Here is a 21,972-nt window from a genome sequence, read left to right on the forward strand (position 1 = left end):
TAGATGATAGATAGATAGATAGATAGATAGATAGATAGATAGATATAGATATAGATATAGATGATATAGATATAGATATAGATATAGATAGATATAGATATAGATATAGATGATATAGATATAGATATAGATATAGATATAGATATAGATATAGATATAGATATAGATATAGATATAGATATAGATATAGATATAGATATAGATATAGATATAGATATAGATATAGATATAGATATAGATATAGATATAGATATAGATATAGATATAGATATATAGATATAGATGATATAGAAAGATGATAGATAGATAGATAGATAGATAGATAGATAGATAGATAGAGATAGATAGATAGATAGATAGATATAGATAGACAGACAGACAGACAGACAGAGACAGACAGACAGACAGACAGACAGAGACAGACAGACAGACAGACAGACAGATATGGTAGATGGATGATAGAGAGACACACAGACAGAGATAGACAGATAGACATACGTATTTATCAGCTTCACTAAACGTTTTAAGAGTTTTGTCCAAGAATGCTCACTTTTTGGTTTGGCTCAAGAAACATGCGCCCCGCTGTTTGTCATACAAGGAAGTGCATATCGTTACAAGGTGATATTTGTAGAATACCATAATCAGAAGAAACCCCCCCCCCCACCCTAATGAGAAGGAAGGACTCCCCGGAGAAGAGCCTCATGCTGGGAAAGAATTGAGGGCAAAAGAGCATGAGGAAGGCAGAGAATGAGGTGGCTGGATGGAGTCACCGAAGCAGTCAGCGTGAGCAGGCCGCCGAGAGGATTATGAAATGCTGAAACAAGACTATTATGGGCCCCCAAAATGCAATGTGCCCCCTACATATGCATGCATGACACCTGTGCCCGCACATGTGGGTGTGACCTTGCCACACACACCCTGCCCCCCCATGCACGCAGATACATACGAACCCCCCGAATGTGTTCCCCGTGCAGCTGTGGGAGGGGTTTCCGGGGTGTGTGTACCACTGCTTTGCCAAAAACCCTTGAGATCACTGTTTCAACCTCTGTGTCAATATCTGCTGTTATTAAGTGAATCACATGGTTGTTAATTAAACCCTCCTTTCCCACTTCATGGGCCCCCCTTTGAGCTCCATGGGCCCTGGAACAATGTACCAGGCCTGGGCGTGAACTTAAATGGACTCCAGAGGATGGTAGAGGACCGGAAGGCCTGGAGGAACATTGTCCATGGATCAGACATGACTTCGCAACTAACAACAACAACAACAAATAATCAGAAGAAAGGAAAAACAAATCCTGACCTCTTAGGAGGGGAAGAAAAGAGATCATCCATAGGTGACCACAGGTTATGACGGTAGAGCCAGAGAGTTCCTGCATCTCCCATTGATTTCCAGAAACTCTGAGCTTCGGTGACATCACAGAGCAAGTGGGTTGAGTTGCCGGTGAGGGCCTGTGACCAGAAGTGGCCAGTTGCTGATGACCACACTGTGGCCATCATCATGAATGAAATGGGTGGTTCAAGAGACCACAGGATGGCCCACAGGATGATGCCTCCAGAAAGTAATGAGCAAATTCCGCAGGATTCCTTCTTTGTTTTAATAGTCGGTTATATCCTGTTAGTTTTTTGCTTCCTGTAGTAGAACAACATAGTGGGAAAAGGAAGTTGCACACTGGATTTTTTTCCCCAGAAGACGGGGGGCTCTGATCTCCTAAAACAGGGGTCTCCAACCTTGGCAACTTTAAGACTTGTGGACTTCAACTCCCAGAATTCCTCAGCCAGTAAAGCGGAGGAGACATCTTCGGACAGCGCTGGCTCTTGGGCTTTGAAACGGAGATGAGCACCGCCCCCTAGAGTTGGGAACGACTAGGACTAGCACATATGTGCGAGGGGAACCTTTACCTTTACCTTAACAAAAAGGACTAGGGGGTGACGTGATAGCAGTTTTCTAACATTCTAAGCCATAAAGAAGAAGGGGTCAACCTAATTTCCAAAGCATCAGAAGATAGAACAAGAATGGACGGAAATTAATCAAGGAGAGAAGCAATCTCGAAATAAGGAGAAAATTTCCTGGCAGAACCTTTAACCTGTCGAACAACTTGCTTCCAGTCATTGTGGGCACTTCAACACAGGAGGTTTTTGAGAAGAGATTGGACAAACATTTGTCTGAAATAGTATAGGGTTTCCTGCTTGGGTGGTGGATTAGACTAGATCAGTGTTTTTCAACCTTGGCGAATTTCAGTCCTTTGGACTTCAACTCCCAGAATCCCCCAGCCAGCATAGCTGGCTGGGGGAATTCTGGGAGTTGAAGTCCACAGGACTGAAAGTCGCCAAGGTTGAGAAACACTGGACTAGATGACCTCTAAGGTCCCTTCCAACTCTGTTATTCTATATCCAATTGGATTGACTCAAGAGCATTGGAGTGGGCAAGCATGATCTTTTCCAGTCTAATTGTAGACTCCCCGAGTCACTTCTTCGTCAGGTAGGCAGTCGTATAAATTTAACGAAAGTTAAATAAGAATAAATAAAACGAATTGACACTTCTGATTATCTGGCAGGGCCCTGAGGTGTGTGTGAGTTGATTTACCACTACGTTTCAAAGAAGATCTGAGAGGTTCCATAGAGCCAAACATCAGTGAGAATTTAAAAGCAGTTAAAAGAATCTCATTAAGAGGAACAAAATTTCCCAGGCTTAGAAAGTAACATCTAAACTCAGATTGGGGTGGGGGTGGGTGGGGGGGAAATCCCTTTGCTTTCAAGAAAAAAGGAAGGAATTTTTTTTCTCATTTTAAGTTCTGAGAAACAGGGAGACACAATGAAAATGCCCCGCTTAGTATAAGGTTAGCAAATATTTACTTTTTTTTGAAAATGAAGACTTTCTGTCAATGGAAAGTTTTGATAAATTAATCCGAAAAGCTTCCTTGACCTTATTTACATATTACTGTAATAGGATTTCAGATTTGAGCCTAGCACCATGGCTGAACTCCTTGTTGGTAGACCAGGGTTGATGGCTCACTTTGCTGCCGAAACCCAATTCGTTGTGGTCATTTAATAAACCATAGTTAAATCAGGACTTAGCCTGATGTGCTATGCAAACTCTCACGCTTAGCTCATTTATGCCTGGCGGTAAAATGTTTTTTTTCTTCTGCGTCAGCTGTGATTGTTCACTACTTGTTGATGCTCTGTTTGTTTGTCCGTCCATCTGTCCGTCCATCCATCCAATTTATATGGCGCCCACCCCAACAAGTGACTCTGGGGGGCAGTGGTGGGTTTCAATTTTTTTTGGAACCTACTCTGTGGGTGTGGCCTCCTTTGTGGGAGTGGCTTGTCGGCCATGTGACCTGGTGGGAGTGGCTTGCCGGCCATGTGTTTTCTTTCTTTCTTTCTTTCTTTCTTTCTTTTCTCTCTCTCTCTCTCTCTCTATACATACATACATACATACATACATACATGCATATATATATATATATATATATATATATATATATATATATATATATATATATGCATATATATATATATATATATATATGCATATATATATATATATATATATATATATATATATATATATATATATATATATATATATATATATATATATATATATATATATATGTGTTTTTATTGTGCTGATAAATAAATAAAGGAAGACTATGACTTTAAGTATATATATATATATATATATATATATATATATATATATATATATATATATATATATATATATATATATATATATATATATAATTTCCTTCCTTTTGTCTCTCTGTCCCTTTTTTCTTTTTTTCTTTCATCTCTCACTCTTTTTCTTTCTTCTTTCTTTCTTTCTTTCTTTCTTTCTTCCTTCCTTCCTCTCTCTCTCTCTCTCTCTCTCTCTCTCTCTCTCTCTGTGTGAGTGAGTGAGTGAGTGTTTGTGTTAATGTTTGGGTTTGAAGTTTCCCAACTGCTTTCTATTTTCAGTTTTGTAATGTTTACAGTTGGTTTTCTTTTAATTCTGCTCTAGTTCCGGCTCGCTCAGGAACGCGCTTGGTGTGCACTTGTGCATGCACAGAAGTAAATAAATTGCTTCTGTGCATGCGCAGAAGCAAAAAAACAAGATGGTGGTGCCAATAGAACAGGTTTGGGCACGTGCGCAACCGAGTTACTACCTACTCGGCCGAACCGGGCCGAACCGGTAGGAACCCACCTCTGGGCATGCTGAACAGGCCTCATGGAGACTCCTGGGAGGGGAGGGGCAGGGTGGGCATGGCCAGCCAAAGGTGGCACGTGAGGTGTTTGCCGAACTGGGCAGAATCCTAGCTAGAGGTTCGCCCGAACTCGTGCTGTTAGATATTAAGAGAGCCGAGGTGGCGCAGTGGTTAGGGTGTAGTACTGCAGGCCACTTCAGCTGACTGTTATGTGCAGTTCAGCGGTTCAAATCTCACCGGCTCAAGGTTGACTCAGCCTTCCATCCTTCCGAGGTGGGTGAAATGAGGACCCAGATTGTTGGGGGCGATATGCTGACTCTGTAAACCGCTTAGAGAGGGCTGAAAGCCCTATGAAGCGGTATATAAGTCTAACTGCTATTGCTATTGCTATTGCTATTGCTATTGCTATTGCTATTAGCAACTGTTACAGTGGTTTCCACCAAGGTCCTCTGTTCCGGTGGGAAAAGAGATTCAATCTCATTGGTCGAAGGGGTCTGACAGCTCCCTATAAAAGGGCTTGTACATACTTGTTCTGTTACAATAAAGAGCTGTTGTTGCCTAAGCCTGAGTGTGCCTTTCCATTACCCGATCTAACACGTGAGAACCCCCAGCAGCCCACCCCATGGTTCCCACCTACTGATTAGCAGTACATTTCTCAGTGCAGTTTGAAATGCTGATTGCAGGCATTCCCAAGGGTTTAGCAATTCATAGCATCCCAATCCTGCCTGAGGAATAATTCTCTGTTCTTCCTGATCATTAGCCATCGTGACTAGTCCATTAGGCTTGTGGTCACTCATAGCCCAGAATCATTAGCGTCTTCTCTGTTTTCAGACGTTTTTGTGTTTCTGGCTCATTTAGAATCTACAGGACAGGTACCAAGGCAGGAGGCGCACGAAGGCAGGTGCCAGGGCTGAGATAAACAATATCACCATGATTAAAATTATCCCGATTAATCATTTACAGCATCAGTGGGTCATTTCTCACTCAACCACGGTGAGCCCAGAGTGGTGAGGACGGTGTTGCATGGAACCGGACTCACAAAGGATTTTTATAGCCAGCCCTTTAACCTGGCTCTCCCTCCACCAATTGCTAATCTCAGGCAGCAAGAGAAGGTTAGATATTAATGATGATTGAGTGTCTAACAGGTTATTGGGTGCTTGCCAGAATAAGAGGGGGAAATAATTATCTAAGTGGGATTAGAGCAGAAAGTTTTGTTATCTGGCAGCTCATAAGGGAAAATAGAGCATGTTTCTCTCTCTGTGTCTCTTTCCCTCCCTCCCTCCCTCCCTCCCTCCCTCCCTCCCTCCCTCCCTCCCTCTCTCCCTCCATCTCCATCTCCACCTCTGAAACTGCATCTACATCTGTATCAGTATCCATCTATCTTATCTTTTAACGAAGATATCAGGAATTAATATTTTGAATAAAGAGGAAAACGGAAATATTTCTCTCTCTCTCTCTCTCTCTCTCTCTCTCTCACACACACACACACACACACACACACACACACACACACACACCAGTGGTGGGTTTCAAAATTTTTGTGGCCTCCTTTGTGGGAGTGGCTTGCCGGCCATGTGACCTGGTGGGAGTGGCTTGCCAGTCATGTGTTTTCTTTCTTTCTTTCTTTCTTTCTTTCTTTCTTTCTTTCTTTCTTTCTTTCTTTCTTTTTCTTTCTTTCTTTCTCTCTCTCTCCCTCTCTCTCTTTCCTTCCTTTTGTCTCTCTGTTCCTTTTTTCTTTTTTTCTTTCATCTCTCGACTCTTTCTTTTTTCTTTCTTTCTTTCTTTCTTTCTTCCTTTCTTTCTCTTTCTCTCTCTCTCTCTGTGTCAGTCTGTCTGTCTCTCTCTCTGTGTGGGGGCAGTGGTGGGTTTCAAAAAAATTTGGAATCTCTTCTGTAGGTATGGCCTGCTTTCCGGGTTCAATGGTGGAAACTTTTCTAACCGGTTCGGTAGATTTGACGAACCGGTTCGGCCGAATAGGTGGCAAACTGGTAGGAACCCACCTCTGACACACACACACAGTCATTTTCCCTAGACATAAATATTGGCACTGACTCATTCATCTTTCCATCCTTCCAAGGTGGGTAAAATGAGGACCCAGATTGTTGGGGACAATAGGCTGACTCTGTAAACCACTTAGAGAGGGCTGTAAAAGCATTGAAAAGCGGTATATAAGTCTAGGTGCTACTGCTATTGCAGTCTGACTTTGCCCACTGCTAGGAGTTCGATCCTGACCAGCTCAAGGTTGACTCAGCCTTCCATCCTTCCAAGGTGGGTAAAATGAGAACCCAGATTGTTGGGGGCAAGAGGCTGACTCTAATCTGCTTAGAGAGGGGTTGTGAAGCACTGTAAAGCGGTATATAAGTCTAAAGTCTATTTCTATTGCTAGACACAAAACTCTCTAGAGCAGGGGTGTCCAATCTTGGAAAGTCTTTTTAAGACTTGTGGACTTCAACTCCTGGAATTCCCCAGCCAGCCATAGGAATTGAAGTCCACAGGTCTTCAAAAGTTTCCAAGTTTAACCACTCTCGTCTATGCTGTTTATGCTACTGGTTGACATCAACGGCAGATTTCGCACAGCCTGCTCTATATAGGGTTCTTATTCTTCGGTCTTCTTTCTTTTAAATAAGGGCAGGCCTAAGGCGATCTGGAGTGAAAACACTTGCATTTTAAAACCCAGCATGGAATTCAACTGATTCTGGGATTCGGCTGGCTTCAATAGAATAGGAATCTCTCTAACTCAGGGTTGAACTGTGGAGTTCTTGGTCCTTCCTGAACTTGGATTTTTGCTTGCTGACATTTCCTTCCCCGACTCGACTTGGTAAACCTCTCCAGTGCTAGAAGGCACATAAACAATACATGCAAACGAAAGAGACAATGAAAACGCTACAAAGGAAACAGCAAACCACGTGCAGATAAACAGGGATTATTAACTCCAGGATTAACACTAGAACAAACAGTCAAGAGGAAACCAATACCTTCATCAAGGAACTACCAAGGAGAAAATAACACTCTTGCCAACAAGGAGAAAGGCAAGCTATTATATATAAACAGCAGGGGTGAAATTTAGCAGGTTCTTCTGACAGGTTCTGGAAAACCGGTGGCAGAAATTTTGAGTAGTCCGGAGAACCAGAAAATACCACCTCTGGCTGGTGGGCCCCAGGAGTATGGTGGGATGTTTCTTTATCCAGTTAGGCAACATCTGCAGTGCTAGAAGAGGGTGGGGTTCGCTCCCTCTTTATCAGTGGTGAAATTCAATTTTTTTTACTGTCGGTTCTGTGGGCATGGATTGGTGGGCGTGTCAGGGGAATTCGAACGGTCGAACCTTCTGATCGACAAGCTCAGCATCTTAGCCACTGAGCCACCACATCCCTTGTAAGTCATATATATTCTCCCCTTATAAAGTTTGAGTTTTTGAGTTTTATTGAACACTTATAGGCCGCCCTTTTCCCTGAGGGGACTCAGGGCGGCTTACAATAATGAAGGGGGGAGTGCAAGACAAGACATAAAAGAAAATGTGAGTAAAAAATAATTAACAATAAAAGCACAACATTCACTCAGCATTCGGGCGGGGAGAGAGTAAAGTCCTATCCCCAGGCCTGACGGGATAGCCAGATCTTGAGGGCCGTGCGGAAGGCCTGGACGGTGGTGAGGGTGCGGATCTCCACGGGGAGATTGTTCCATAGCGTCGGAGCTGCAACTGAGAAGGCTCTCCTCCGCGTAGTCGCCAGTCGGCACTGACTGGCGGATGGAATTCGGAGGAGGCCTACCCTGTGCGATCTGATGGGGCGGAGGGAGGTAATTGGCAGAAGGCGGTCTCTGAAATAGCCAGATCCACTACCATGGAGCGCTTTGTGGATGGTAAGTAGGACCTTGAAGTGCACCCGGAGATCAACAGGTAGCCAGCGCAGCTCACGGAGGATCGGTGTTATGTGGGCGAACCGCGGTGCGCCCACGATCACTCGCACAGCCAGTGATGAAACCAGCATGACCAATGGATAGGAAAGTTGGCAACGCCCCGGATTGAGATAAGGCATGGATGATACAGAGCCTTGGATGCAAAGTCTAATGCCAGAAATCAAGTCGGAGCTGATTGAGCTATGACTAGTTCAAATCCTCTTGATTTTAGTTGCTCCCTGTAAGACTGATGGGCACCTTCCACTGAACTTGGCTGGCTGATTGATTAAAATATTGATGTATTGCCTTGCTTCAAAAGCCTTAGGAGGTCGGAGGTACAAGGGAAATAAATCATTAACATTAACAAAACCAGACCTTGAGCCACAAGGTCATCCAGTCGAGGTCCATCATCTGTACTTAAAGCTGCTCAGAATTATGCCATGTTTACTGCTTTATGGAAGACAAAGAAGATTCTCTCCCAACTTCTGGCTTTGGAGTTTCATCATATGGCCTCCCACATTCTTCTCATCTCATGTGGGCTGGGGACCCATAGAAGACCCTCTTGAGATCCTAGGAGGGGTGGAATCAGGGGTGGGTTCCTGCCAGTTCTAAGCTCTTCCTTAGAAGAGGTTCCACAAGTCTACCGTGCCGTTTAGAACCGGTTCCAGCTCCCTCCCCCCCCCCGCCCGTCCGCACATCATCAAGATGAAGAGCGAGAGGAGGAATTCTGGGAGTTGAAGTCCACCAGTCTTAAAGCTGCCAAGTTTGAACACCCCTGGGGTTTTTTTCCCCTAAAGGGTTAGGGGTGCAAGGGTCTTGTAACTTGACAGCTTTAAGACTTGCGTGCTTCAAATGCCAGAGTTTCTGAGCCAACATTTTGGTTGCTAAGCAAGAGCGTTGTTAAGTGAGTTTCACCACGTTTTACAAGGTGGCCACGCCCACCCAGTCACATGACTGCCAAGCCACTCCCACCCGGTCACATGGCTGGCAAACCACTCCCACAAAGCAGGCCACACCTACAGAAGAGGTTCTAAAACATTTTGAAACCCACCACTGGGCGGAATCTATCATTAGCATGTGGCTCCACATTGTTGAATGCTCCAGGGTTTTATGCCCATCAGAGGTTTTGGATCTAACCAATGGGTTCATCTTATAGCATGGTTTCACACTTCTCAATCAATCAGAAAAGAGCTGGACGGGACCTTGGACATCTTCTAGTCCTTTTGGGCACCGAGGGCCCAAACCAGAACACGCGTGCATGCGTGTGCACCAGAGCACTAGAAGGTTCAAGGTTCAAGGTTCATTTTATTTATATGCCGCCCTATTCCCGGTGGGACTCAGGGCGGTGCACAAACCCAAGGGAAACACAAGAACTACAACAAAAAGTACAGGGAATTTAAAACAACCAACAGCCGCACGATTCGAGAGGGGAAGGGAACTCATCGACCCCAGGCCTGCCGGCAAAGCGAGGTTTTAACGGCTTTTCGGAAGGCCTGGAGAGAGGTGAGGGTCCAAATCTCTGCGGGGAGCTCGTTCCAAAGGACCGGAGCCGCCACAGAGAAGGCCCTCCCTCGGGTAGTAGCCAGATGGCATTGGCTGGTGGACGGAACCCGGAGGAGGCCTAATCTGTGTGATCTAATGGGTCTTTGGGAGGTAATTGGCAGCAGGCAGTCTCTCAAGTACCCAGGTCCATTACCAGAAATCCGAAGATCAGCTGGCCGGCGTGTTCATGCCTGTTTTTTGGCTGGTCTTTGGGGCTGTTTTCAGACTGTTTTCAAGCCATTTTTCAGGCTGTTTTTGGGCTATTTTTCGAGCCAAAACCAGCCTAAAACTGAAAATGGTCCACAAATGGCCATATTTTTGGCCGTTTTTCGGGCTGTTTTCAGGCCATTTTCCGGTGCTCCGGCACCCGCAAAGACCAGCTGGCTGGCGTGCAAGTGTGCCCTGGAAACCAGAAGAGCAGCTGGCGATGACGCACATGCCCACAGAGAGGGCTCTGTGTGCCACCTCTGGCAATTTATGGCGTGCCATAAATTCGCCATCACGGTTCAAGTCCAACCCTTTCCTCAAGCAGGAGACCCCACCGTTTCAGACAGGTGGGCTGTCAAATCTCTCCAGTGATGAAACACCCACAACTTCTGAAGGCAACTTCCATCCCACTGGTTAATTGTCCTCACTCTTAGGAAGTTTCTCCTCAATTTCAGGTTGCTTCTCCATTGGATTCTGTCCATTGTTTCTTGTCCCGCCCTCTGATGCTTTGGAAAATAGAGCTGAGGTGGCGCAGTGGTTAAATGCAGCACTGCAGGCTACTTCAGCTGACTGCAGTTCTGCAGTTCGGCTGTTCAAATCTCACCGGCTCAAGGTTGACTCAGCCTTCCATCCTTCCGAGGTGGGTAAAATGAGGACCTGGATTGTTGGGGGCGATATGCTGACTCTGTAAACGCTTAGAGAGGGCTGAAAGCCCTATGAAGCGGTATATAAGTCTAACTGCTATTGCTATTGCTATTGCTAAAATAAGTTGACTCCTTCTTTGTGGCAGCCCTTCAAATACTGGAATACGGCTCTCATGTCACCTATTCTGCACCATATAAATTGACGGGAGGAAAAGATTAAAGCCTCAGAGGGATTTTTTTTTTTTTAAATAAGGATTTGGGGGAAAATGAGAATATAATATTTAGAAGTCCCCTTCGGCGTCGTTTTAAGAGCGGCTTATGCTCTTAAAATTAGAATGCCATTGAGTGGCAGTTTTTGCTCCCTGTAATCCTATTAGTCTATTTGTGTTTTAAATTTCTCTTGTTTTGCTTTGAGTTTGGATTCTCTGCCTCTTTTGGAAAAAAGCAAAGGCCCTTTTTAAAAAAATAAATAAAATAAAGAGAGACGGGAACAGTTGGAGAGCTTCACAGATTTCATTTTAGGATGAAAAGGCACAAAGTGAGAAACTTCACACCACCACAATGTTTCTGGGCGAAATACCAAAGAGGGAGGAGCAGATAAGAACGCATTAAAATTCATACTGAGGAGAGCTGGTTTCAAATCCTAGTGCAACTCAATACAGGTGGTCCTCGAATTCATGACCACCATTGGGGCCAGAATTTTCATCATTAGGCAAGGGGGGGTTGTTCAGCGAGTCATTGTCCTATTTTACGACCCCCGGCAGGTTCTTTTTTGTCAAGGTTATTAAGTGAATTGCTGCGGTTGTTAAACGAAGCACGTGGTTTGTTAAGCAAATCTGACGTCCCCTGTTGGGAAGCCGGTTGGGAAGGTCGCAAATGCTGATCACGTCACATGACCCTGGGATGTTGCCTGTTCCGACCCAGCTCTCCAAACACAACAAACCCTCTGAAGTGAAGTCAAAGATTCCTTTATTAGGAGTGTCGGCAGCCCCGGCAAAAAGTTTCTCTCTCAACATAGGCTGACAATTTCATCCGCCAGGGAGATAAATAGTTGTCTGCCATATCTATTTACTTCCGCCTGCTGCCTTTTATCTCCAGAGCTTCACTAGCAGAACGGTGGCTCTTCCTTCCCAAGGACCAGCCCATAGATTTCCACTGCTCTCCTCTCCTCTGCCTTCTGTGCATCCACGCGTCAGGCACTGGACCCAGCTGTTCCTCCTCCTTCTCATCAGCCACGTCCAAACCTGGGGGCTGTTGACTCTCCATCTGAGGGCTCATGGATGGCCCAGGCTCTGCTTCTCTCTCTCTGTCTCTCTCTCTGTCTCTCTCTCTCTGTCTCTGTCTCTCTCTGTCTCTCTCTCTGTCTCTCTCTCTGTCTCTCTCTCTCTCTGTCTCTCTCTCTCTGTCTGTCTGTCTCTCTGTCTCTCTCTCTGTCTCTCTGTCTGTCTCTCTCTGTCTGTCTCTCTCTGTGTCTCTGTCTCTCTGTCTCTCTGTCTCTCTCTGTCTCTGTCTCTCTATATTCTCTCTCTCTCTCTCTGTCCTTCTCTCTCTGTCTCTCTGTCTCTCTCTCTGTCTCTCTCTGTCTCTCTCTCTCTGTCTCTCTCTGTCTCTCTCTATCTGTCTGTCTCTCTCTCTGTCTGTCTCCCTTTCTCTCTCTCTCTCTCTCTGTCTGTCTCTCTGTCTCCCTCCCTCTCTCTCTGTCTCTCTCTGTCTCTCTGTCTCTGTCTCTGTCTCTGTCTCTCTCTCTGTCTCTCTCTCTGTCTCTCTGTCTCTCTCTCTGTCTCTCTATATTCTCTCTCTCTCTCTCTGTCCTCTCTCTGTCTCTCTGTCACTGTCTCTCTCTCTGTCTCTCTCTCTCTGTCTGTCTCTCTCTGTCTCTCTGCCTCTCTCTGTCTCTCTCTCTCTGTCTCTCTCTCTGTCTGTCTTTCTATATTCTCTCTTTGTCTCTCTGTCTCTCTCTCCCTTTCTCTCTCTCTCTGTCTCTCTCCCTCTCTCTGTCTGTCTGTCTCTCTGTCTCCCTCCCCCCCTCTCTCTGTCTCCCTCCCTCTTTCTCTCTGTCTCTCTCTTTGTCTCTCTGTCTCTGTCTCTGTCTCTCTGTCTCTCTCTCCCTCCCTCTCTCTCTCTCACACACACACATACACACAACTCCATTCCCTCTTCAGGTTGCGTTGATGCTGAGCCTGACTCCCACCCCTCCTCCTCCTCCTCTGATTGGGATGCTGGAGGAGCTGGCAGACAACAGGCAACAACACCGCCACTTAAATACATGCCAGTTGCCAAGTGCCTAGTGGCCATGAGGACACTGCGATGGTCGTAAGTGCGAGGATTGGTCATAATGGTTGTAAGTCAAGGACTACTTGCAGTTTTTTTTCCCCCTTAAGCCTGGCCCATCCTCTCTTAGGCTACTGGGCTTTGTTAGGCTGCTTGTAAAAATAAAAGCCAGATTTATGCCGCTTTTCCTGGCAGCTCAGAACAATTTGCAACTGTTAAAAACCCTCAGAAACCTCAATTAGAGATAACATAAAAAAGAACAATAACCCATAAAGGGATTTATGGGGTAGGAGAGAAGGGAACAGTTCATAATCCCACACGTGATGCCCGGGGCCAAAGACGGATGAGTTGAAATATGATTAATCATACGATTGAATATCCCAAATATTTTATGGCTGCTAGGCCAACATTTAACAAGGGAAGCTTCTTCCGTTGCTCTGCATCTGCTAATTTTATCCAGGTTTTTTTCTTCTTTTTGTTGAAGGGTGGGGATTGGGGGTGGACAAGAGGGGAAAAGGGGTCGGGGAAATTGACATCCCTGGTGCTCCTGCCAAAAGGCTTTGAGAGGATTTAGGTCTCATGCAGGTTAAACTTGGAGTGGGTGTTGTTGGCAGCTAAGCCATGTTGAAAAACTCAAGTGGTTTGAAGCTGGAAGGTGCCAAATGCAATCTCCAGGCTTAGACCTGCCAGCAATTAACCCAGCATAACGGAGACCAAGCCATGGCTGGCAAGCGAGGGAGGGAGGGAGGGAAGACACATTCCCTGGCTCCTGTTGTGGTCCGTCGGTGGCTTGCAGAACTGGCAGCAGAGTCGGACAATGAGGAGGTTGGGGAGGAACACGGGCCAGTCCTGGAGTCTGGGGAAGGCTCGGATGAAGGCTCTGCGTTGGAGGCAGAGAGGGGGCCAGGGCCATCTGGTAGTTATGTGCTGCCTCTGCAGCCTCCGAAGTCTGACATCAGCGAGGCAGAGGAACAGGAGGAGCCTGTTCCCAGTGCACGCACACGCAGAGCCGTCAGAAGGCAATAACGGTTACGACAAAAGGGGCAGCTCGGGAGTAAGGCTTGGAGATGTTTGGCCCCTCCCGTAAGACATAAAAGAGGAGCAAACGGAGGTGAGCCTTTGCAGGAAGCAGCTTTGTTCGTTCTGGTCGGTTTAAACTCTGAAACTCCGTTTTGACTCTGTGCTCCGTTTGGCCTTGCAAAACCAATTGGCAGCGTTTCTATAGCAGATTTTTTAAATTATTTTTTCCCTTCTACAACACCTTACAGTCATTACATCAACCTTGTTGTGTCATCATAGCTGTACATATATATAATATTTCGCTTCTATATTTACACACTTTATACACAGTTCTATATATATTTATATATATATTGTTTTGGGGCTTAATTAATTTTATTCCTGTTTTGCAGCCATTTGTACCAATTGTTCCAAATTTCATAATATTCCGACTCTTCTTTATCTTTTAATTTCAGTGTTAATTTGTCCATCTCTGCACAATCTAAAGTTTTTTTTTTAATCACTAATTCGTCCGAGGAGGGTATTATTTTGTTTCCAGCATTGGGCAAATGCTATTCTAGCTGTGTTTAGCAGATGTGTTAATATGTACTTAATTTTCTTTGTATATTTCCCTTTGATTATTCCCAGTAGAAAGATTTCGGGTTTGTGTTTTATCTGTTCTCCTGTAATTTCTTGCACCCATTTCCAATTTTTTGCCCAATATTTTTGTGTTTCCAGGCACGTCCACCATATGTGATAATAGGTCCCTTGTACTTTTTTACACTTCCAGCTGGTCGGCTTCATGTTTGGGTACATTTTAGCCAATTTTGTTGGTGATAAATGCCAACGATAAAACATTTTGTATATATTTTCTTTAAGCGCTGCTGATCGTGTTAGTTTATAATTTGTGTTCCAAATTCTTTCCCAACCCACTAGATCTATGTTGTAACCAAAGCTTTTGGCCCACGCTATCATGCAACCTTTAACTTTTTCTTCTCCTAATGTTACTTCTAATAAATATTTGTAAATTTTCGTTATGAATTTATAACGAAGGTCTCTGGCGGCGTTTCAAGGGAGATGAAGGTGGGTGCTTATCAGCCTTACCCTGAAAGACTGTGGCAGACTTCTGTCGGACTCTTCGCAGACTGGTTGCGAATCATTACGGGCTGTGAATGAACACAATTCACAGCCATTTAAATAAAAAAAAGGGGGTTCGGGGACTAAGTGTGTGTCTCAGGAAGCCTAGATCACAACAGCTGCCCAGCAAGGAAGTCTCTAGCACGGAGTGGCATGAAAGAACCTGCGGTAGCGAGGGACGACAAAGGGACGGCTGTTCCAAAGAGAAACCGATCTTCAGGCTGAGGTCGTCCCTGGGCAACATTTTAGATTCCACGCACTGTCTTTGCTCTCCTTTGACGCCAGATCAAATTCCCACCTTGAACAAGACCGAGCTTCTTATAGACGAGTTGTTTGAGATACGTTTCCCCCGCCGACTCGCTTTTTCTTCCTGGCAGGACTTTGGATTTGTTTCATCAGCAGAAAGGGAGACTTAAGAGGCGCTCGCTTTCATACCCAGACGGACGCTGAAATGTTCAGCGCGCTTCCCGAGAGTTTCCTATTGTTCGGTCCTCGATTTGGCATGACACAGGGGTTAGGAAGATGATTGAAGGCGGGTTTTTAATCTTTCAAACGCCTTTCTCCGAGCCGGTGCTTTCTAGATAGGTTGTAAGACAGCTCCAGTTTCCCCCCCCCCCGTCAGCTGAGTCATGGCCACTGGAGGCTGAGCTGAGTCCATTTAGCGACAGCCAGCTGCAGTTGGTGGAGTGACCATTCGAAGTAACGACGGCACTGAAAAAAGGGACTCAAGTGTTTTTACTCTTATGACTGCAGTAGCATCATCGCGATCGTGTGAACAAAATCCAAGCACTCGGCAACTGACTTGCATTTACGGCAGCCGCAGGGTCCTGAGGACAGTATGTTTTGTGACCGTCTGACCGGCAAATCAAAGGCGAAGCCGGAACAATTGCAGCAATTCACTTAACCCCTCTGGGCAGGAAAGGTCGTAAAACAGGGCAAAATTCATTTAACGATTGTCTTGCTTAGTGACAGATATTTTGGGCTCAATTGTGGTCATAAGTCCAGGGCTACCTGTAACAGGGAATCCCTGAGTTATGATTGCAGTTGGGACTGGGATTGCCATGAGCCGAGGTGGCGCAGTGGTTAGAGTGTAGTACTGCAGGCTACTTCAGCTGACTGCAGTTCTGCAGTTCGGCTGTTCAAATCTCACCGGCTCAAGGTTGACTCAGCCTTCCATCCTTCCGAGGTGGGTAAAATGAGGACCCGGATTGTTGTTGGGGACAATATGCTGACTCTGTAAACTGCTTAGAGAGGGCTGAAAGCCCTATGAAGCGGTATATAAGTCTTATTGCTATTGGTACTTCTGCTGACTGCCAGCTGCCTGCAATTTGGCAGTTCGACTCTCGCCAGGCTCAAAGTTGACTCAGCCTTCCCTCCTTCTGAGGTGGGTCAAATGAGGACCCAGGTTGTTTGGGACAATGGGCTGACTCTATCAACCGCTTAGAGAGGGCTGTAAAGCACCATGAAGCTGTATATAAGTCTATTGCTGTTGTTAAGCGATGCATGGCTGCCTCTCTTAGCGACAGAAATCGAGGCGGGTCGTTCAGTGGGAGCGTGGACAATCCCAAGTGAAAGCATGTGGGGATGCCACGTGGTGGTGATGGTGGGCCCTGGGAGACCCTGAGTGGTCCTGCGCTGGCTGTGCACAAGCCTGGAAGGAGACGGGCTGCAGAGGATTGCAAGCTCAGGAAGGCTGGGAAAAGGGGGTGCATGGATGGTGCATGCCAGCAACTGGGAGTCTCGTGAAAGAGGGTACAGGGTTTGGGCATGCGCGTAAGGACAAGAAGGCTGGAGAAAGAGGGCATGAGGTATGCGTGAGCTAAGGGGGACAGAGGGTCTGGATTTGCAAATGAAGGAAGACCTGTGTGGGGGTGAGTGGTGGGTGGGAGACTTATCCAAGCAATCTCTGATCTTCCCTGCCAGGTTCCCCCATTTTCTCTGCATGTGGGAAGTCAGCAGGGAAAAAGTCCCTTAGTGGCAGATCACGTCACTGTGGCGACTCTTCAACCGATCTGCTTGCCAAGCGCTTCAAATTTTGTTCTCGCGACATGGCAATGGCGGGAACTTCAAGGACTGGTCCCTTCTTCATTCGGCAACTCTTGTAACTTTGAACAGCGGCTGGACGACGGTCGTTAAGCCGAGGACTACCCGTACTGATCCTCTTCCGGGGTCTTTCCCATAAGCACTCTCTGTTCCTGAGAATCTGGTTGGGCGAAAGATGGGGGATTATTTTCAATTCTGGCTCCGAATGGCTTCCTATTGACTTGGTATCTTCCTCCTCTGCAGAGAAACTCAAAACGATGAGTTTTCAGGGCTGTTTCGGCCTCCTGCTCTGAGGTTTCTTTATCGTTTTGGGAGGTCACGGGTTTGGCACACTACCAAAATATTCATGCAAGATTTAAAAAAGAAAGAAAGAAAACCAGGACTGAATGTGATGTTTACCCCGAACTTGCCTAGATCTGTTTTTGAGAAAACAGATACTGGGAACAATGATTCCTTTATGTCCTACTTGTAAACTTTTTTTTTTTTGGAGAAATGGATCCAAGAGCCGAGGTGGCGCAGTGGTTAGGGTGCAATACTGCAGGCCACTTCAGCTGACTGTTATCTGCAGTTCAGCGGTTCTAATCTCACCGGCTCAAGGTTGACTCAGCCTTCCATCCTTCCGAGGTGGGTGAAATGAGGACCCAGACTGTGGCGGCGATATGCTGACTCTGTAAACCACTTAGAGAGGGCTGAAAGCCCTATGAAGCAGTATATAAGTCTGCTATTGCTATTGGATCTGCGATCACTGAATTATACGGATTGTGAGCAGATTCAGAAATGCATTTTTCTTCAAAGTTTTTTTATTGCTTATTTTTCAACATACATTCAATAATTCATCTTTCCTGAAACAGTGTGGCGTCTGAGTACAAATATCTCTGCATCAGCTTTCAGCATTTACCAAATAATTCACATTAATATTAATCTTATAATCTTAAGATTATAGTATATTAAACAATTAAACATTATTAACCTATTCATTCACATTAATATTAATCTTATAATCTTAAGATTATAGTATATTAAACAATTAAATATTATTAACCTATTCATTTTCCTCGTAATGTATCTTTTAATAAAAACACAACACAATAACATTGAGCATAATTATCTTCCTCATCAAAATACTAACAGATCATCTTATTTATACCTCTAAGCTTGACATATTTTCTATTCTCCTTTCATCTTCTTCTATTTCCAATTCCCCCCTTTCCCCCTCTATGATAAAATACTTCCCATATCATGTAATATTCACTTTGTTCTTTCTCTTTAATTATTAGAGTCAGTCTATTCATTTTGGCACATTCTAATATTTTCCTAATCACCTTCTCATCAATAGAGTCGAGGTGGCACAGTGGTTAGGGTGCAGTACTGCAGGCCACTTCAGCTGACTGTTATCTGCAGTTCAGTGGTTCAAATCTCACTGGCTCAAGGTTGACTCAGCCTTCCATCCTTCCGAGGTGGGTGAAATGAGGACCCAGACTGTGGGGGCGATATGCTGACTCTGTAAACCGCTTAGAGAGGGCTGAAAGCCCTATGAAGTGGTATAAGTCTAACTGCTATTGCTATAATAGGAATCTCTTCACTTTTCCAATGTTGTGCAAATACAATTCTAGCTTCAGTTAATACATGGATAATTAAATAAGTGTTCTCTTTATTGTAAGTTTCAGGTAAAACCTTAACAAAAATATTTCTGGCTTTAACTCAATGCGTTAATGGATTGAGAAATGCATTTTTCAATATTCTTAACCCTTAAGGGTTATCCCGTTAATAACTAACATGCGAGCCTCCAAGGCGAATGACACCACCTCATTTTCAACCTTGGAAAAGAAAGAGAATGATAGTGGGAGTCAACCAATCTTGCACAGAGAAGAGATACTTAACAGCACAGAAGCTAGCCTCCTTAACGCTTTTGGTGCTCTCCCAAGGAAAGAACAAGACAATATATTATTCAAGCTAGAAAATTTAAAGAAATCCTTATTGGTCACAATGGACACAGCAGAGCCACTTATAGACCTGGTTTCCCCAATAATTGCCCCCCGAGGGCAAGAGATTGCATGAATTCAAGATCATAGAAAATAGAAGCCAAGACCCAAAGGGGGTATTAGAGGCCCCAGAAGAGATGGAGATGTTTTCATCCCTGTGTGAAAATTCCATGACACCTTCATCACCGCCAGCTCCAAACCAAGATACTGAGAGTCGACTCACGAAAGAGCCACCATTGCAAAAAATGAAAGATGACTTAATAACGCCTTGCCCTACAACCAGAGAAGAGGCTTCGGAATGGCAAGCTCTCCTAGCTGGTGCTAAAACCTTTTACCCTGAACAAGTTTCTCCCCTTTTCACAGGTAAAGAAAGCGTTGGCTTCCAATAGTGGATGAGGAATGCATTATGGACTTCCTTGGTTTTTTTCTTTTCTTTTGAAGACGTTTTGCTTCTCATCCAAGAAGCTTCTTCCGCTCTGACAGGATAGTTCTTTCCATCCTCTTCAGCAGCAAAAGAATCCTGCGAATCCTGGGTAGGAATAGGAGACACGGGAGATAAGGTTAGCCTTAGCACAAGGCATGTACCGGCGGATTAAATTCCATTTCTCTGCATGGGAGAAGAAACGAAATGAATCTGATTTCACTGATTAGCAGAGCCGCATGCTAGCTAGCTAGAGAACGATGACCTCGGATTTATTTATTTTCAAATCATCTCCTCCTTGCTGGTTTCTTTTTAGAAAGGCAGTTGGAAGTCCTTCCCTGAAGCTTTTCTGCGATTCTGAGAACCAAGTTAGAGGAAGTTTACCGGGCAATTCTAGGTAGGCGTGTGACTCAATGGAATTTGCTCCCAAGAAGTTAAGATATAAAGGTACAACTGTCTTTAATGAAATCTGGCCGGGCCAATCACCAGGAGATTGTGAGTTCTAGTCTCGCCTCAAAAGCCCACTGGGTGCCAGTCACACTAATTCAGCCCAACCCACCTCACAGGGTTGTCGTTGTGGAGAAAACAGGAGGGGGATGGTGGGCGTCTTATGTATGCCTGCTACCTTGAGCACTTAATAGTATTATAGTATTGAGTGTTAAAGCAGTGGTGAAATCTAAACTTTTTTCCCTACCGGTTCTGTGGGCGTGGCTTGGTGGTGGGGTCATGTGACTGGGTGGGAGTGGCTATGTAATCATGTGACTAGGGATCAAAAGACAGAAACTCACTTTAACAATGTCCTGCTGGAGCAGGGGGTTGGACTAGATGGCCTCCAGGTCCCATCCAGCTCTGGATTGCTGTGTTCTTTCAAGGTATCCTCTGAAGCTGCGTCTAGCGCCCGGTTTGTGGTCCTTCCTCCCTCTCCTTTTTCCTCCCATCCCTCCCTCTTTTTCTTTCTTTCTCTCTTCCCTCCCTTTTTTCCTCCCCCCTCTCTTCTTTCTTTCTTTCTTTTCTTTCTTTCTTTCCTTCCTTCCTTCTTTCCTTTTCTTTCCCTCCCTCCCTTCCTTCCTTCCTTCCTTCCTGCCTGCCTGCCTTCCTTCCTTCCTTCCTTCCTTCTTTCTTACATTTGCCTATATTTGTATGTAAAACACCCATTCCGGGTAGAGAACGGAACGATGAGCATATTAACAAGCTTCTTCTATGCCCCGAACTCTCACACGAAGGAAGCAATTTTAAGGCTGAGATTCTTGACAGCAGTCCTTTGAAGGACTTGTCTTAAAAGCTTACAAAATTAAAAATGCTACCTCATTAATTAGGGGTGTCATTTTGATTAACTCAAAGGTTAATTGTTTGATGTTTTTAACCGGCTAATCAGGGAAAGCTTGCCAGGCTAATTTTGAGACAAGATTCCTAAGTAAGGTGGGATATTCTCCCACAGTGGCTTGTAGTTGCAACAGAGTGTAGCCCCTTCCAAATCATTCTCAGACTGCCTGAAGGATGCTCCAAGGGCTACCCTGGAACAGCCTATCATCCTCAGGTGTCATTACACAAGCCACTACAGGGTGTTTGTGAAGAGGGAGTCTAGTGATTAAGGCAGAGGGCTAGAAATTGGGAGGTTGTGACTTCATTGCTGCCCATTGGTCTCCGAGCACGATTCTGGTTGTCACCTTTAAAGCCCTACATGGCCTAGGACCCGGGTATCTGCGAGACCGTCTTCTGCCACATACCTCCCTCAGACCAATAAGATCGCACAGGATGGACCTTCTCCGGGTGCCGTCAACGGGACAATGCCGGCTGGCGACGCCTAGGAGTAGGGCCTTCTCTGTTGCCGCTCCGGCCCTGTGGAATGAGCTGCCCCCTGAGATCCGGGCCCTACCCACTCTCATGGCCTTTTGCAAAGCCATTAAAACCTGGCTTTTCCGGCAGGCTTGGGGCTGTTGACCCCTTGATTGAGGTCCAGCCCCTTCCTGATTGGGTGTTTGTTGTGTTCCCTTTTTAACCTTGTTGTGTCCAATTGTTTTTAATAATTCTTTTTAATTTTTTTCATTTCTGTAAGCCGCCCGGAATCCTCCGGGATTGGACGGCATAGAAATTTAATAAATGAAATGAAATTGTTCCATTTTAGGCATGGAAGCCGGCTGGGTGACTTTGGGCCAATCACCAGGAGATTGTGAGTTCTAGTCCTGCCTTACACATGAAAGTAGCTGAGTGATTTGGGCCACCAGGAGGCTGTGAGTTCCAGTCCTGCCTAAGGCATCAAAACAATCCTGCCTCGCAAAGTTGTTGTAGCATGGAAAATAGGAGTATTTGATATGTTGGCTTCCTTGAATTGGCTAAAAAAAAAAGATGTAAAATGGCAGGATGAATTATTATTATTTATTTCTTAGAAATCTGCTATTTAATCAAACAACACATTGTTTAATAATATTATTAATATTTATTTAATAATAATTGAGTAATGAAATCTCTGCAAACAAATAGATGGAGACCTGCAAGGCAACCACCGAGGTCAGAGGACATAAAATAATTCACGCTCTCTCCAATACAACTAGGCTAAGTGATTGCATCCGGCTGCAAAAATCAGGGCGACCAAAGGGGGCAGCAGGGAGTTTTACTTCACTTAAGCAGTGATTTGGACGCCCTCT

The sequence above is a fragment of the Thamnophis sirtalis genome, unplaced genomic scaffold (genome assembly GCF_051295495.1).
Source record: "Thamnophis sirtalis isolate CommonGarterSnake01/CBP01778 unplaced genomic scaffold, rThaSir2_p1.2 scaffold_13, whole genome shotgun sequence".
In the NCBI taxonomy this organism is placed as follows: domain Eukaryota; kingdom Metazoa; phylum Chordata; class Lepidosauria; order Squamata; family Natricidae; genus Thamnophis; species Thamnophis sirtalis.